At 37.2% G+C, this 19,585-nt stretch overlaps 1 protein-coding gene, 1 long non-coding RNA gene and 1 pseudogene across 12 annotated transcripts in view; 2 read left to right on the forward strand and 1 right to left on the reverse strand.

Annotated features, from left to right (window-relative positions):
• NMNAT3 (nicotinamide nucleotide adenylyltransferase 3) overlaps positions 1 to 19,585 on the forward strand; it is a 121,242-nt gene that overhangs the window by 59,742 nt on the left and 41,915 nt on the right. The gene's annotated exons all lie outside the window — the stretch shown is intronic.
• Positions 1 to 19,585, reverse strand: part of LOC144293812 (uncharacterized) — an 82,715-nt gene that overhangs the window by 2,144 nt on the left and 60,986 nt on the right. The window lies entirely within an intron of this gene.
• Positions 1,740 to 4,193, forward strand: LOC144293583 (isopentenyl-diphosphate Delta-isomerase 1 pseudogene; annotated as a pseudogene).

Raw genomic sequence — 19,585 nt, forward strand, 5'->3', positions numbered from 1 at the left:
ATAGAATATACTAATTTGAAAGAGGAAAGGGGACCGAAGAATAGGTGGGACAAATAGAAAGCAAATAACAAAATGACAGACTTAAATCTAACCATATCAATAATCACATAATATATAAGTACAGTTGATCCTTGAACAACACAGATTTGAACTATGTAGGTTCACTTGTACAGATTTTTTTCAATGAATACAGTACAATTCTGGGAATGTATTTTCTCTTATGATTTTCTTCATAACATTTTTTTCTCTAGCTTGCTTTGTCGTAAGAATATGATATATAATTCCTACAACATATGTGTTAATGATTACTTATGTTATCATTAAGGCTTCTGGTCAGCAGTAGGCTATTAGTAGTTAAGTGTGAGGGAGTCAAGTGTTATTTATGGATTTTCAACTGCATGAGGGGTTGGCACCCCTAATGGTCAATTGTAGCCTAACTATTCCTACTATAGGGCAGACACTGTCTGATTGGATGAAATAAGCAACACCCAAGTACAATTATATGATGCCTACAAGAAAAACAGTAAATATAAAGACACAAATAGGTTCAAAATAAAAGGATGGAAAACTACTCCATGCTAACGCTCATTAAAAGAAAGCTGAAATGGCTATAGTAATATCAGAAAGGAGATTTCAGAGGAAAGAATATTACCTGGGATAAAGAAAGTCACTTCATAGTTATAAAAAAGGCCAATATTTAAGAGGAAATAAATATTTTAAGGTTTATGATTATTATATCAATAAGAAAAATAGATAAATCTGCAATTACAGTCAGATACTTCAGTTCTCACTAATTGATAGAATAAATACACAGAAAATAATGAAGGATGTAAAAAATCTGAACAACATTATTAACCAATTCGACCTAGTTGACATTTAAAAAATACTCAACCACGCATCATCAGAACACATGTTTCTTTCAAGAACACAGAGAATATTTACCAAGATAGACTATTTTCTGGGCCATAAAAGAAATCTCAATAAAGGTAAAAGGATTGAAATGCTACAAAGTGCATTCTGGAAACACAATAGAATTAAGTGATAAATCACTCACAGACCTCTGGAAGATCCCCAAATATGAAAATGAACTAATACACTTCTAAAAACCCATGAGTCACAAAAAGAAATGCAAATGGAAACTAGAAAATATTTTGAACTGAATGGAGATGAAAACAATATATCAAAAATTTTGGGATGTCACTAGAGCAGTACTTAGGGGAATTTTATAGCACTAAACACCATATTAGAGGGGGAAAATCAATGACTTCACCTCCTACTTTAAGAATTTAGGAATAGAGGAGCAGCTACAAAACAAGCATAAGAAAGGAAACAAGATTAGAGCAGACATCAGTGACATAGAAAACAGAAACATATTAGAGAAAATTAAGAAACCAATACTCTTTGAGAATATCAATAAAATTGAGACCCCTCTAGACAGACTATCAAGGAAGAAAAAAGGAAAGACACAAACTACCATAATCAGGAATGAGAGAGGTGACACAACTATAGAGTCTACTGATATGAAAAAGAGACAGGAAAATTATAAATAACTTTATGCCTATAAATTTGACAACTTAATTAGAATAGACATATCCCTTGAAATACACACTGCCAAAGCTCATTCAAGAATTAATTTTTAAAAAAGATTTTACTTATTTATTTATGAAAGACACAGAGAGAGAGAGAGAGAGGCAGAGACACAGGCAGAGAGAGGAGCAGGCTCCATGCAGGAAGCCTAATGTGGGGCTCAATACTGGGACTCTGGGATCATGTCCTGAGCCAAAGGCAGACGCTCAACTGCTGAGCCACACAGGCATCCCAAGAATAGATTAAAAAATAAAAAGAAGTAAAAATAACCTAAATAGCTCTATATCAATTTAAAAAATTTCATTTGTAGTTTAAAACTATCCCACAGAGGATTCTGGGAAAATTGTGGACTAGGAAACACCAGCAATCCATCTCCCCACCTAAACAGCAATTGCACTGGCAAAATTTGTCTGATGTAACTATTTTAGAACTCTGGAGTCTGTTAAAGGCTTGCAAACTTCTAGGGGAGGATTTGGACAGGTAAATTACAGCTAACTTCAATCAATTTTCAGTGCTCAGGACAGTAACAGCTCCCCATCCTCCCTGCCACACACACATAGCAAGCAGCTATGCACATGTTCCTGATGCAGCCTGCACACAGCCTATGGGAGCCAAGGGGGGGCAAAAAAGGACCCTGTCCCCCAAATATCAGGGATCTGTGCTCTGATCTCTTGTTGCATTTCCCCCAGCCCCCAGGAATTGTTGCAAGCCTCTCCCCCTCTGGTTGAAGAGATTTCCAGGGGATTGAAAGGGCCAGTGCCTTCTCCCTCTCCCCACATTTTCCTTTTTCCCTTTTAGGAGCCAAACATTTAAAAAAAAATGCATGTACATGGAAAAGAATTAGAAATTGGCCACACATGTCCAGGGAAAGACTGAGACCTTAAGTGTATACCTCAGGCTGATCCTCAGCACAGGGAGAACTTAAAAATTTAAAAACAAAATAATAAACAATAACAAAAAACACACCCTGGAGAAGGAAGATAATCTGATTTTCAGAGCTACCACATCATTAGATTCAAATGTTCAGTTTTCTACAAAAAAGTTAAAAGACATACAAAGAAACAGGAAAGTAGGTCCACTCAAAGGAAAAAGACCAATCAACAGACACTGTCTGTGAAAGACCTGTGGGCAGATTTACTAGACAAAGACCTTAAAGCAACTGTCTTAAAGATACTCAAAGAAGATACAGAGAAAGTCAAGAAACCCTGTGTGAACAAAATGGAAATATCAACAAAGAGAAAACCTAAAAAAGACTAAAAAGAGAAACTGGAGCTGAAAATTACAATAACTGAAATTACAAATTCACTAGAAAGATTCAAAGACAGATTTGAGCAGGCAAAACAAAGAGTCAGCAAATTTAAAGAGAGAATAATGGAAATTATCAAGTCTGAGGAAAGGAAAGAAACAAGATTAAAGAAGACTGAACAGAGCATAAGAAACCAGTGGTACCCCATCAAATACACCAACATAGACATTGTGGGAGTCAAGATGAAGAGGAATATAGGAGTAGAGAGAATATTTGAAGAAATAATGGCTGAAAACTTTTCAAATTTGCTGAAAGATGTGAATATAAACATCCAAAAACCTCAATGAATGCCAAGTAAGAAGAAATCAAAGAGATGTCCACTGAGACATTATAATCAGACTTATAAAGGATAAACACAAGCATCTTGAGAGCAATGAGCAAATCATCACATACAGGGGATCCTCAAAAAGATTTTCATCAGATTTCTCATCAGAAACTGTGGAGGCTGAAGGCAGTGGACTGATATATTCAGAGTGCTAAAAGAAAAAATAAAAAAACTTATCAACCAAGAATTCCATATCTGGCAAAACTGTCTGTCAAAAGTGAGGGAGAGAGCTAAGTATTGTGGGACAGATCAGATGGGTCATAACAATGCCTGAAATAGACACTGGCAACCTCTGTAAGCAGCAGGTTCAACTCCTGGCTGAGATGTGTATTATCCTTACTGATGAAAATGATAATACAGTTGGGGCTGAGATCAACAAGAATTGTCACCTGAATGAAAGGATTATTGCATTGAGCTTTTAGGATCTCATTCAATGCTGAAAATGAGCTCATGCTACAACACAGACCAGATGCTCAGATGCTAAAATTATCTTTCCAGGTGGTTTTACCAATACTTGTTGTAGTCATCCATTAAGTAATACAGGAGAGCTAGAAGAAAATGATGCAGTTGGAGTAAGAAGAGCAGCAGAGAGACATTTAAAGGCTGAATTAGGAATCCCCATGAAAGAGGTTCCTCCAGAAGAAATTAATTATCTAACACAAATTCACTACAAGGCTCAATCAGATGGTATTGGGGGGGGGGGGCGGATGGGGGGGGGGGACAAGAAATTGATTCATTTTGTTTGTGAGGAAGAACATAATTTTGAATCCAGAGCCCAATGAGGTTAAGAGCTATTTCTGTGTGTCAAAGGAAGAGTTAAAAGAACTTCTGATAAAGGCAGCCAGTGGTGAAATTAAGATAACTCCATGATTTCAAATTATCGTGGAGACTTTCCTCTTTAAATGATGGGATAACTTAAATTATTTGAATCAGTTTGTTAACGATGAAAAAATACAGAATGAGATGAATGGTTAGTAAAATACTGAAAAATTTCTCTACTTAGTAAACTTAACATGATTTTTTAAAAATTTAGTTCCCTAAGAACTCTCACTTGAAACATTGATACTTTTCAATGAGTATTTGTATGGAAAATACAACCAACTTCTTAATTTTATATCACACACCCCATATGAATGCTATTTGTAAAAGACATTTGTGAGAGGCTATTGTCAAAAAAAGAGAGATTAACTTAACTGTCTAAGCACATGGTCCTAACAAACTTGAACAAGTAAGTGAAGCTTTTCATTTTTGATACGTTGTGATAAACATTGTCAGCACACTTGTAGAGCAATTTGCTCTTTGCCAAATGCTTTATAAATCATTAGATTTTTATCATAATCCAGGGAAAAAAGTGAGGGAGAAATTAAGACATAGCCAGATAAACAAAAACTGTGAAGAAGTTTGTTACCACTAGACCTACCTTGCACAAAATGCTCAGGGAGTTCTGGAAGGTGAAATGAAAGGAAACTAGACAGTAACTTGAATCTGTATGGAGAAATGAAGATCTCAGTAAAGGTAAATGCATTAAAAATGATAAAATCTAGTATTATTGTAACCGTGGTCTGTAATTGCACTTTTTGGTTCCTACACATTTTAAGAGATTAAATTTGTAAGTTCAAAGAAAAAAGTCTATTCATCTAAAAGCTAGTGTTGTTGTAACTTTGGTTTGTAATTCCAAATCTTGTTTATTTTATTTTTTTTTACATAATTTAAGAGACTAATGCATTATAAAAGAATTATAAGAGGAGTGCCTGAGTGGCTCAGTCGGTTTAAGCATCTGCCTTTAGCTCAGGTCCTGGGATCAGGCCCTGAATCAGGCTCCCTGCTGAGCAGGGAGTCTGCTTCCTCTTCTGCCCCTTCCCCTGCTCATGCTCACTTCTCTCTCAAATATATATATAAAATCTTTTAAAAGAACTATAAGTTTATGTTTTTGAGCACACAGTGTATGAAGATGTTATCTTGTGACATCAGCAACCAAAAGGGGGTGGGGACAGAGGTTTAAAGGAGCAGAGATTTTGTATGCCATTGAAGTTACACTCGTGTAAACTCAAAGTGTTTTAACTTTTGGGTGTTAAATGTAATCCCCATGGTAACCATAAAGAAAATAGAAATAGAATATACACAAAAGTAAATGAGAAGGAATTTAAACATTCTACTACAAAAAAAAACCCAACTAAACACAAAAGAAGACAGTAATGAAAGAAATAAGGTGGAGAGGAACTATAAGGCATATAAGAAACAAAGAGCACTACTTGGGAGAGTAGTAGATAAGTAGTAGATGAGGAGGAGAAATTCCTCCTTATCAAGAATTACCTTAACTATAAATGGATTAAATTCTCTAATAACAGATCAGCTGATGGAAAAAATACATGATCCAATTATATGCTATGTACAAGAGACACTTTAGATCCAAAGACAAAAACAGATTGAAAATGACAGGTTGGAAAAAGATACTCCATGCAAATAATAACCAAAAGACAGCAGGGGTGATTATATTAATATCAAACAAAATAGACTTTAAAACAAAAACAGTTACAAGAGAGAAAGAAGGACATTATAGGGATGCCTGGGTTGCCCAGTGGTTTGAGCATCTACCTTTGGCTCAGGGTGTGATCCCAGAGTCCTGGGATTGAGTCCTATATCAAGCTCCCCACTGGGAGCCTGCTTCTCCCTCTGCCTATGTCTCTGCCTCTCTTTTTGTGTCTCTCATAAATAAAATCTTTTTTTAAAAAGTACATTATATAATAATAAAGAGGACAGAAAATCAGCAATGAAATAGTGGCTGTGAATGATACATTGGACCAGATGGATCTAAAAGATTTAGAATATTCCATCCTAAAGCAGTAGAATACAGATTCTTTTTAAGTGCACATGGAACGTTCTGCAGAGTAGATCACATAGTAGGCCACAAAACAAGCCTCAACAAATTCAAAAAGATTGAAAACATGCATGCATCTTTTCTGACCACAACACTATGAAACTATAAATCAACCACAAGGAAAAATCTGGAAAAAACACAAATACATGGAGGTTGAATAACCTGCTGCTAAAATATGAATGGGTCAACCAAGAAATGAAAGAGGAAATCAAAACATACATGAAGACAAATGAAAATGAAAACACAATGGTCCAAATTCTTGAGATGCAGCAAAAGCTGTTCTAATAGAAGATTATAGCAATACAAGCCTACCTCAGGAAGCAAGAAAGATGCCAAACAAGAAGCAAGCAAAATATCAAATAACCTAACCTTACACCTAAAACAGCTAGAAAAACAAAGAACAAAAGCCCAAAATCAGTAGAAGGAAGGAAACAATATAGATTAGAATAGAAATAAGTAAAATAGGGGGAAAAAAAAAACACAGAACAAATCAAGGAAACCATGAGATGGTTCTTTCAACAAATCAACAAGATTGATAAACCTCTAGCCAGACTCAAAAAAAAAAAAAAAAAAAAAAAAAAACTCAAGCAAAACCAGAAATGAAAGAGGAAAAATAACACCACAGAAATAGAGAATATTATGAAATATTATATGCCAACAAATTAGACAACCTAGAAGAAATGGATAAATTCCTAGAAACATAACCTCCTAAAAACTGAACCAGAAAGAAATAGAAAATTTGCACAGACCAATTACTAGCAATGAGATTTAATCAGTAATCAAAAATCTCCAACAAAGTCCAGGACAGATGGCTTCACAGGTGAATTCCACCAAACATTTGAAGCGTTGATAACTATTTTTCTCAAAGTATTCTAAAAAAATGGAAGAGGAAGAAAAGCTTCCAAATTCATTCTATGAGGCCAGCATTACCCTGATCCCAAAACCAGATAAAGATACTACCAAAAAAGAAAATTATAGGTCAGTATCTCTGATGAGCATAGAGACAAAAATCCTCCACAAAATATTGGCAAACCAAATTCAACAATACATTTTTTAAAAATCGTTTGCTGTGATTAAATGGAATTTATTCCTGAGATGCAAGACTGTTTGAATATTCACAAATCAGTGTGATACATCACATCAATAAGAGAAAGAATAAAAACCATATCATTTCACTGGCTGCAGAATATACATTTGAAATAAAAATCCTCAACAAAGAAGGTTTAGAGGGAACACACTTCAACATAATAAAGGCCATATGTGAAAAACCTATAGTTAACATCATACTCAATGGTGAAAAACTGAGAGCTTTTCCCCTAAGATCAAGAACCAGACAGGAATGCCCACTGTCACCACTTTTATTCGGCATAGTGCTATAAGATCTAGCCACAGCAATCAGACAACAAAAAGAAATAAAAGACATCCAAACTTTCACTATGGCAGATGACATATTATATATAGAAAATCTTAAAGGCTCCTCAAAAAAGCTACTAGAACTGATAAAGGAATTCAGTAAGTTTGCAGGTTACAAGATCAATATACAGAAATCTGTTACATTTCTATACATCAATAATGAAGCAATAGAAAGAGATTAAGAAAACAATCCTATTTATAGTTGCCCCCAAAATAATAAAATACCTAGGAATAAACTTAACCAAGGAGGTGAAAGACCTGTACTCTGAAAACTCTAAAACATTGACAAAAGAAATTAAAGATGACACAAACAAATGGAAAGATATTCCATGTTCAGGGTTGGGAAAACAAATATTGTTATAATGTTCATATTACCCAAAGCAATCTACACATTTAATGCAATCCCTACCAAAATACCAACAACATTTTACACAGAACTAGAACAAACAATCCTAAAATTTGTGTGAAACTACAGAAGACCCAGAATATCCAAGGCAATTTTGAAAAAGAAGAACAAAACTGAAGGTATCCAAATCCCAGATTTTAAGATCTATTACCAAAGCTATAATCAAAATAGTATGGCACTGGCACAAAAACAGACACATGTCAGTACAGAGCACCAAGAAATAAATCCACAGTGATATGGTCAATTAATCTTTGACAGAGGAGGCAAAAATATGCAATAGGAAAAAGTCTTTTCAACAAATAATGTTGAGACAACTGGACAGCTACATGCAAAAGAATGAAACCAGACCACTTTCTTAAACCATACACAAAAATAAATTCAAAATGGATTAAAGACCTAAATGGGAAAACTGAAACCATAAAATCCTAGAAGAGAGCAAAGGCAGTAATTTCTCTGGCATTGGCCATAACAATAACAACATTTTTTCTACATATGTCTCCTACAGCAAGGTACTAGAAGTTTTTTTTTTTAAGACTTTATTTATTCTTGAGAGACACACAGAATGAGAAAGAGAGAGAGAGAGAGAGAGAGAGAGAGGCAGAGAGAGAAGCAGGCTCCATGCAGGGAGCCCGATGTGGGACTCAATCCCCGGTCTCCAGGATCACACCTTGGGTTGAAGGCAGTGCTAAACCTCTGAGCCACCCGGGCTGCCCGCAAGGTACTAGAAGTTATAGCCAGACCAATTAGGCAAGAAAAAGAAAACACATCCAAATTGAAAAGGAAAAGGTAAAATGATCTCTGTTTGCAATTGATATGCTCTTATATGTAGAAAACCCTAAAAATCACACACACAACTATTAATGAATTCAGCAATATAGCAGGATACAAAGTCAACACAGAACTCAGTTACATCTATACAGTAACAATGAACAATCTGAAAATTAACTTACGAAAACAGTTCCATTTAATAGCATCAAATGGATTAAGATGCTTTGAATTATCTTAACCAAGAAAGTGAAAATTTGGACAAAGAAAACTACAAACCAATTGCTGAAAGAAATTATAAATAAATGGAAACATATCCCATGGTCATGGATTCAAAAAAGTTATTGTTAAAAATAACTTAGGTTAAGATTTTTAACTTACTGTTAAAAAGTCAATGCTACAAAGAGATCTACAGATTCAATGTAGGCCCTACCACAATCCTACTGGGATGTTTTGCAGAAATAAAAAGACCCTAAAAGTCTTACGAAATCTCAAGAAACCCCAAATAACCAAAACAATCTTTAAGAACAAAACTGGAGGGCTTATACTTACTGATTTCAAATTGAACTACAATACTACAATAAAACAGGGTGGTCCTGGCATAAATACAGACATATATAAACCAACAGAGTAAAATAAAGAGCCCAGAAATGAACCCTTGCATATATGATCAATGATTTTTAATGATAGTACCAAGATCGTGCCATAGTGAAAGGACAGTCATTTCAACAAACAGTATTGGGAAACTAGACATCCACATGCAAAAGAATGAAGTTGGACTCTCGCCTAACACCAAATACAAAATTAACTCAAAATGGATCAAAGACCTAAATATAAGAAAAAGAATAAAACTCCTAGAAGAAAACATAGGATTAAAGCTTCACAGGATTGGATTTGTTAGTGTTTTCTTGGATATGACAACAAAGGCACAAGTAACCGAGGAAAAAATAGACCAGTTGGACTTTGTTTTGATGCACAAAATTTTAAAATTTTGTGCATCAAAAGACAGCAAAAAGGTAATCCATAGAATGAGGGAAAATATTTGCAAATTATGTACCTAATAAGAAATTAACATCCAGAAAAATCAAGAACTATTAAAACTTAACAATAGAAAATAAATGAATTAAAAATGGACAAAGACTTGAATAGACATTTCTCCAAAGAAGATGAACAAATGGCAAAGAAGCACTTGAAAAGATGCTCCACACCACTAATCATTAGGGAAATACAAATCGAAACTATAATAAGATTCTACTTCACATCCATTAAGATGATACCATAAAAAAAAAAAAAAAAACACCAGAAAACAGCTGTTGGTGAGGATGTGAAGAGATTGAAACCTTTGTGCATTATTGTTGGAAATGTAAAATGGTATTGCCACTGTGGAAAACAGTATGGTAGTTCCTGAAAAAGTTAAAATAGAATTTCCATATGATCCAGCAATTCCACTTCTGGTTATATGCCCAAAATAATTGAAAGCAGAGTCTCAAAGAGACATCTGTACACCCTTGTTCATAGCAGCATTATTCACAATAGCTAACTGTGGAAGCAACCCAAGTGTGTCCATTGATAGATGAATAGATAAGCAAAATGTGGTATATACATACAATAGACTATTATTTGGTCCTCAAACGAAAGGAAATTCTGTAATCTGCTGTAACTTGGATGAATCCTGAGGACATTACATACTAAGTGAGATAAGCCAATCAGAAAAAAGAAAAGTCTGTATTATTACATTTATAGGGCTACTTAATAGTCTAATTCATAGAGATTAAAAGTAGAATGGCGGTTGCAAGGGAATGGAGGAGGAGGAAATGAGGAAGTATTATTTAATGGATATAGAGTTTCAGGTTTACAAAATGAAAAGAGCTATGGAGACGGATAGTGGTGCTGGTTGTACATTATGAATCTATTTAATATCACCAAACTGTTAAAAATGGTTACGATGGCAAATTTTGTTATGTATATTTTACCACAATTTTTAAAAACTGTTCCCCACCATATCTACATAAATTAATAAATTCATTGATGAATTCTACCAAACATTTAAGGATGAAATAATAAGAGTTGTATACAATCTCTTCTAGAAAATCAGAGGAGAGACTATTTTACAATTCCATCTGTGAGGCTAGCACAATCCTGATATCAAAACCAAGCAAAGACATTACAAGAAAAGAAATCTATGTGCTAACATCCCTCATGAGCAGAGATCAAAATCGTAAACAAAATATTTCCCCAAAAAATCTAACAATACATATACAGGATAATATATCAGTACCAACCCCATCTCTTGGTTGTCCCAAAGATGTGTACTTAGTTTAACACCTAAAAATCAGTTCATGTAATTCATTGCTTTAACTAAAAATATAACTATATATAACTATATATAACTATATATATATATACATAACATTTAACTATAATATATATAAATATACATATGATTATCTCTGTAAAGACAATTGTCAAAAGCCAACATCCACCCCTGGTATTTATAAAAAAGAAAGAAAATGTTTGTCCTTCTCCGACTAACTTACTTCACTCAGCATAATACCCTCCAGTTCCATCCACGTTGAAGCAAATGGTGGGTATTTGTCATTTCTAATAGCTGAGTAATATTCCATTGTAATGTTCTCATTCATTTGGGGAATATAAATAATAGTGAAAGGGAAAATAAGGGAAGGGAGAAGAAATGTGTGGGAAATATCAGAAAGGGAGACAGAACATAAAGACTGCTAACTCTGGGAAACGAACTAGGGGTGGTAGAAGGGGAGGAGGGCGGGGGGTGGGAGTGAATGGGTGACGGGCACTGGGTGTTATTCTGTATGTTAGTAAATTGAACACCAATAAAAAAAAAAAAAAAAAAAAAAAGAAAGAAAATACAAAGCAGCATATTAGAAATAGAAAAGAATTTCCTCAACCCAATAAAAAAAAAAGTATCTGTGAAAAACCCACAGTTAACATCTTAGTGGTGAAGGCTAAATGTTTTACCCTTAAGAACAAGAATAAGAATAAGGATCTCAAAAAAAAAAAAAAAAAAAAAAGAATAAGGATCTCTATTCTTGCCACTTCTATTCAACACTGTACTGGAGGTTTTAGCCCAAACAATAAGGCGGGAAAAAGAAATAAAATGCAAAGGCAATGCAGAAGAGAAAGAGTAGTCTTTTCAAAAAATGGCGCTGAAACTGGATATCGGTAATATGCAAAAATAAGAGGGGGAGGCACTTCAAATCATAGCACACACTGTATGCAAAAACTAACTCAAATTGTACCATAAACTTTAATGTAAAGCCTAAAACTATAAAATTTCTAGAAGAAAACATAGGAGAAAATCTTATGGTCTTATGTTAAGAATTCTCAGATAAAACACCACAAAAAGCATAATCCAAAATAGGAGAAAAATGGACAAATTAGACTTCATTAAAATTAAAAGCTTCTGTTCTTCAAAAAACACTATGAGAATGAAAAAACAAGCCAAATATTGGGAGAAAAGATTTTTCAAAGCCTATATCTGATAAAAGACTTGTGTCCACAATATATAAGGACCTTTTAATTCAGTAATTAAAAGAAAACACAATAAGAAATTGGGCAAAATATCTGAACAGGCTCTTCACCAAAGAAGATACAGGGATGGCAAATAAGCACATGGAGGGATGCTCAGCTGAATAAAGGAAATGTAGAATAAGACCACAGTGAGCTACCATGGCACCCATGTTAGAATGTCTAAACCTGAAAAGACCAACCTAGAACTATGGCCAAAGATGTGGAGCAATTGGACGTCTCAGACACTACTGGTAGGAACCTGAATATGCAACGGCTATGGAAAACAGCTTGACAATTTCTTACAAGTTAAATATTTACCTACCATATGATTCAGCTGTTCCGTTCCTAGGTATTTACCCAAAAGAAATTAAAGCATATGCTCATGCACAAATATTCAGAGCAGCTTTAATTATGATAGCCCCAAACTGCAGACAATCCAAGATTCTATCAACATGTGAATAAACAGATGGTGGTTTATCCACACAGTGGAATAGTACTCAGCAACAAAAAAGAACGAACCAAAACCACAGATGAATCTCAAAGTAATTATGCTGAGTGAAAGAAGCCAGACCAAAAAAGAGTACATACTTTATGTATTGCGTATATATAAAATTTTAGAAGTCACAAGCTAATCTACGGTGACAGCAAACAGATTAATATCTGAGGCTGGAGGACTAACATGGGGTGGGAGAGATGGATTACAGAACGGAACAAGAAAACAGTGGAGGGCTGATGCCGTGTTTGTTATCTTGATTGTGGTGTTGGTTTCCTGGGTATATACATGTCAAAACGTATTAATTATACCCTTTTAGCATGTTTGGTTTATTGTATGCCAATTATACCTTGGAAAAACAAACACACACAAGATTCCACAAGGTTGCTTCAGTTATATAAAAAATGTGATACATTCTATAGGACATACCCAATTTCTTCAACAAACAGCTAGAAAGAAAGAATTGGAAACTGTATCATTTAAGAGATTTAAGACACACATAAAACAATACCATGTATGGACTTTATTTGAATCCTGATTCAAATCAACTATAAAATGATATTCATGCGAGAGTTGGGAAAAATCTGAAGACCAACCAACTGAATAAATGTATTAAAGAATTATTAATTTTTAAGGTCAATAATTGCCGTTGTGTTAAAATAAAAAGTGTCCTTATCTCTTAGAAAGTATATACTTTTGGTCTGCAATTCCACTTCACAAAATTTATCCTATAGCAAGTGTATAGCAAGTGTATAGAAAAAGAACATTTCTATTTGGGAGAAAGAAGAAATTTATTTCCCTATAAATCTTAAAACACTGGGTGGAATAATGTTCTTTTTAGGATATATACCCTCTACTTGATATAAACATCTGCTTGGCTCTTAGCCACTAAGTGGCTTTTCCTGCCAACCTTGACTCATCAGAACTGCCCCTGGCTTCATGACGTTGTATTTGCTGTGAGGTCTATCAGGATAGAGTATGTACCCTGCGTTGGAGGACATGCCACTTCACAGACAGCTAACTACATCTGTACTGTTTGGGGGACATAAGAATCCCTTGATATAATTGCAGATGCTCTTTTTGCTGCAGGGGAAGGCTCTGGCATGGCCCAGCAAGGTGTCAGAGTGTTCCTGATCTCCAGAAGTCATGGTAACCACAGAATGCATGGATAATCAATCATGGAGACATTATATATTTATATATGATTTCTATCAATTTGGGGTGTTAGTAAGTGGAAGGCCCTTGGTCATGAATGACCTCAAGCACTTTCTTGCCTTTATTCTCAGTTATTCTTCTATGCAAAGTACTTGGTCCAGAATGGATTCCCCTGCTTGTGTGTTTGAATTTTAATACATTGGGTTGACACCTTTCAACATCCCACAGATACTTACTGCATCTTCTCCAGGCCAGGCACTGTTGCTGGAAATAGAGTTGATTAAATTGCATCCCCTGCCCAACAGGAATGCATGAGTAGCATAGGTCACCTGGGGAGTTTCACTTCTGTTGGATTTGACTGTCTGCCTCCCTTGGACAGTAAGAGACACATAGTAGCAGACGACTTTGGTGCTGGGTACAAAGGAGGGGTGTTTCCCACCTGGCAGGTAGGGAGAGCTTCCTGGGGGAGGTGACATCCAAGGCATCAAGAATGTGAAAGACAGCCAGGTACAGTTTAGGAGGCATTATGGGTAGAGAAAGAAACATAGAGGTGGAAGAGAATCGCATCCTAGCACATGGCAGGGAGATGAGATGAGGCTGATAATATAGGGAGGAGCCAGGTCATGGGGAAAGGAATTCTCTTGCCACCGTGAGGGGTATGTGGCGTATTCCTTTCTTTGTTTGGTTAGGCATCATCTCCTCCTCCCCACAGCTCCAGTCACTGGCAGCAGCCCCCAAAAGCCAACACATCTATGCAGCGAGCCATAACCTGTCCCCCGTCATCTCTCCAGGGACAAGATATTTAAGCAGTGCCTTTTCTGCTCATCAGAATCAGCTCACAATTAAAGCTGGATGAAAATCCGGCCCCCCAGCTGATGCCTTTTTTCATGAAGAAAACCAAATCTCCCTTTTGTTGGTGTATTTTCACCAAGACAACTCAATTGTAATTTGATACTGCGTGCATATAAATTGAATTAAACCAGCTGAAGCATTTATTGAGTACTTTTACGGAGGAATGAACAGGGTCTCCCTACTTCACCGCAGCAGCTCTAAGGGCTTTCTGCTTAGAGCTCTTTCCCTTTTCACAAACATCCCATCTCAAACCGCAACTGTCCTTCCTTTGCTTCCTCCTTCCCCTTTCTCCCAAAACCACAAAACCTCTCAAACCAACAGAGGCCAATATATCAAAACTTTTAACTGTCCTTGGTCCTGTGATAACACACTGCTTTCCAGGGAAAAACTTGTACATGAGATGAAACTTAGCTCTGTAGATTTTCAGTGTGAGTACATAGACAGTCACACGAGCTCAGAGGAGAAAATATTGAACGGGCTTTTTTTTTTTCCCCACACTCCTTCACTTGAGAGAATGTTCAGGAATAAGACAGGCTAGCAGGAATGTGTGAGGCCGGTGGGTATGCAGACATTATAGTGCGGTCCCTGTTACAGACTCTTTCTGCTCTGTACTGCATGCCACAAGGGGCTCTCACAGAGAAGGTTCTCAAAGGCTTGATGGATGAATTTGTGTGGTGGGTGTAGGTGGTTTTAAAAAGTTCATTTGGGATTTTTATTCCCAGTTTGCTGATTTTTTACAGAAGTGATTCAGCACAACATATGACTAGTCAACAGCATAAGCCATACCTACAGCATTCATTGAATATATTAAGAATTCGAGTCTGCATTTATTTTGAGATGTTGGATGTATTCCCAATTGTTAGTTGTTGTTTTCCCAACATGTAGTCACAAATTTACTAATGGAGGATGAATTAAATTTAAAGCCTGTTTTCTGTTACTTCGAAGGTCTATTTCTAGGCAATATGATTTGGCCATTGGCCTGTATTTCAACAGCAGTCACTTATATATCTCTTTTCAAATCAGTCTCTTTCAGTTTAATACTTATTCATTTAGCAAACATTCACCTGTTTGCTTTATGTATTTAATAAACGTGTATCTTCTTTACTATCTGCCAGGTAGTAGGTGCATCACATGAGCTCATTTAACCTTCATTACAATCTTGCAAGGTGGGTACTGTTACTCTCCCTGTTTTACAGATGAGGAAGCTGAGGCTCAGAGAGATCGTGTCACTTGCCCAAGGTCACGCAGCCAGTAAGCAATAGAGCCAGTCTGCCCCACAGTCTGTGCCTGTAACCACCACACCATGCTGCCTCCTTCATTCCACACATTTCTTATCAAGCCCCAGTCCATGCTGGGAACTGTGCTAGATGCAGTGACAGCATGGGAGCAGAAGCAGTCCCTGTGCTCCGGCGGGGAGTGCCTTAGTCATTCAGACTGCTATAAGCAAAAACGTCATAGATGGGGTGGTTTGCAAGCAAACCAAATACATTTATATCTATAGTTTTAAAAGCTGGAAGTCTGAGATCGGGATGCCATCAGGGTCAGGTTCTGGTGAGAGCCTCTTCCAGGTTGCAGACTGCTGACTTCTCATTGTACCTGCATAGGGTAGGCAGCAGAGAGAGGAAGCAAGCTCTCCTCTGACTCCTAGAAGAGCACTAATCCCATTTGTGAGAGCTCCCACCCCCATGACCATATCTAACTCTGGTCACCTCTGCCTCCTAATACCATCATATCAGGAGTTCTGGTCTCAACACATGAACTGGGGAGGGGGAGTCACAAACATTCAGTCCATAACAGGGAGGCAGACATTAATCAAATCCCACAGATATAAAATTACACAGATGACTGAGGGGAAGCTCTGATGCTTTCAGCGTGAACCATGAGCAATTCAACATCATCAGAATCCAGGAAAAGTGCTTCTAGGAATGTAAGGGCCAAGCTAGAGAGAATAATGAGGCACTTTTTAGGTTAAAAATGAGGTTGTCCGGGGATCAGAGGATACAGGGCATTCTTGGCCTAGAAAAATGCATGTGCAAAGACCCTGAGGTAGAAGAGAACATGGTTACCAAGGACAGAACAGGTTGTGATGATTGCAAAGCAGGGAGCAAAGGGGAATGTTGTGAGAGATGACACAAGGGGAGAGGAGAAGGGGCAGGCCAGGATGGCCTTGCAGGTCATTGTTAAGGAATGAATGTGTTTTTCATCCTAAATGCTGTGAGAAGATCTGCATTTCCCTCCTTCCCTTACCTTCTCTCCAAAACGCGCACTAAGGAGTAGATGGAGGGAAGCCAGTTAAGCGGCAGCTGAAACAATACTTTTGATAAGAGGGTGACACGAAGGCCATAAAGAGAAGGTGACAGATGTGGAAGGTGACTAGAAGGTCAAGCTGACCTGACAATGGATTGGATCTGATAGGGAGAGTGTGCCACTCACTGAGAGAGAGTCCTGGATGGGGACCAGACTTGGACAAGGGACAAGTTCAGCTTCAGATACGTTGGGCGAACGAACATCTGTGGGAGGGTGGTGATTAGAGTCAGAGCCAGGCCTGGAGATGGGCATTCGCAAGCTACTTGTAGATAAAACAAGATGGCCAGAGGGGTAACTGAGACCAAAGAGAGGGAGAGAATTACAGAGGGAGGGAAGCCCCAAGGGACAGCAACTTTTTACAACCCCATGGAGGAGGATGAGCTTGCAAGGGACCCCGAGAAGGCTGAGAAGTGGGAAGGAACCAGAGCGTTTTCTATCACAGAGGGCAGTGAAGACAAGGGGTCTCGGCACTTAATGCTGCTAAGAGGTCGTCGTGTTAGATGAAGAGTGGAAAAGCACATCTTTGAGGTTTAGTAGTGTGGATCAGTTCTCTGTGAGAATGCTCTACAAAACAGTAGCATTGACAACCAGATTGGAGAGAATAAGAAAAAAAAACTGGAGATGCTGGTAGACAAAGTCCTTGCAGGAATGGCCAGCTCCAGGTGAAGTGGGGTTTAAGTGTACAAGAACAAGAAGGGATTATTTATAGTTAAAATCAGAGAGAACAAGCAGACTAGCGGCCCAGGGGGAGCATGTGTGCTACATCCAAAGGGAGGAATAGCCCTACCTTCTGAATTCATAAGGGAAACTGCAAATATGTATGTTCATGTGTGAAAGATTATTGGTTACTGCATTGCTTGTGATTGCAAAATATGGGAAACTAAGTATTCACATGTAAACGAATATTCAACTCTAGTAAATAGGTTTCTTTTTCCCAGTGTCTTGGACTAGCAATTCTGAAACTACTTTCTTTGTATATTAGCACTAAGTGATAAATACCTTGGGGAAAATCAAAACCAGGCTTCTCACTGTTGCAAGACAAAGGAGTTACAAATATAGACAGAGGGAACATAGAAATACCCTAGTGATGTGAGATTGAAATTGAAGGTATGAGTGTGAGGAGTTCACAGATAGAAAAGATAAGAGAGTTGGACAGACGTGTCTGTCAGTATGTATGCAGACACACATACATTTTATCTTATCCCTGTCTGCTGAAAGGGTCTAGAAACAATTATACCCCAGTAGCAATAGTAATCTAGCATTCTAATATTGGTTTCTAAATACCATTCTGTATCAAAAAGGGCTCTTTGGGGGAAAATGGTTGATTCTGGGGCCAGGGCAAGGAAAGTAAGTATAAGATGAACTTGGATTATCTTGCAGAGCCAAAAACTAAGAAAGTGTTCACATATGGGGACATAGCAGAAGCACAGAGGAGCTGGTTTGAAGGAGTTACCACTGATAAAATCTAGGACAATTTAGCACAAAAATAAATAAGGATTATAACTCATTAAATAAAGTAACAGTCTATTAATCTAAACTGATATAAATCAACTAAGTTAGTTAAACGAACAAACAGATAAAGAGAAACAAGATAGCTCTTCCTTACAGTTGAAAGCCAACTAATAAATGTAGAAGGAATGATAGAGCTAGAAAATCACCATTTGGCAACCACATAATAACTGACTGAAGAATCCTTAATGGGTTCTAACACTAGTGGGTTGAAATAAGATATTTATATGCTCAGAAAATAACTCCCGATAATAGACTTATTAATCATAAAGGAGAAGATCCCAACTTTGCAGCAGAGAAACCCAGCAGACAGCACCTTAACCAAATGATCAAAGCTGACATCCACAGGATGGGAGGTAAAGACACAGGTGTTGCCTGACCTAATGTATGGAGAAGGTCATACCATCACCACTGCTTCCTGCCCACCAGGAACGCACACGCTGAATCTTTTCCTAAGGAAACATCAGATAAAGCTAGGGCAAGAGACAGTCTACGAAACAGTTGGCCTGTATAAAATGTCAGTGCCATGAAGAACAGACTATAGAGCTATTCTAGATGAAGAAAGAGCTAAAGAGAAATGACCCCTGAATGCAGTCTACTGATCATGGATTATTACTATAAGAGACCTCAATGGAAATTTGGTGGAAAGCGAATTGGATCTGTAAGTTAGTGAACAGTATTGTATCAGTGTTAACCTCTTAGTTTGATTATTTTATAGTAGTTATGCAAAATATTGTTTTTGTTTAAAGGAAACATGGGGATCCCTGGGTGGCGCAGCGGTTTGGCGCCTGCCTTTGGCCCAGGGCGCGATCCTGGAGACCCAGGATCGAATCCCATGTTGGGCTCTCGGTGCATGGAGCCTGCTTCTCCCTCTGCCTGTGTCTCTACCTCTCTGTGTGTAACTATCATAAATAAATAAAAATTAAAAAAAAATAAAGGAAACATGGTGGGCAGCCTGGGTGGCTCAGTGGTTTAGCACCACCTTCGGCCCAGGGCATGATCCTGGAGACCCGGGATCGAGTCTCACGTGGGGTTGGGCTCCCTGC

Source organism: Canis aureus, chromosome 22, assembly GCF_053574225.1.
Source record: "Canis aureus isolate CA01 chromosome 22, VMU_Caureus_v.1.0, whole genome shotgun sequence".
Taxonomy (NCBI): Eukaryota; Metazoa; Chordata; class Mammalia; order Carnivora; family Canidae; genus Canis; species Canis aureus.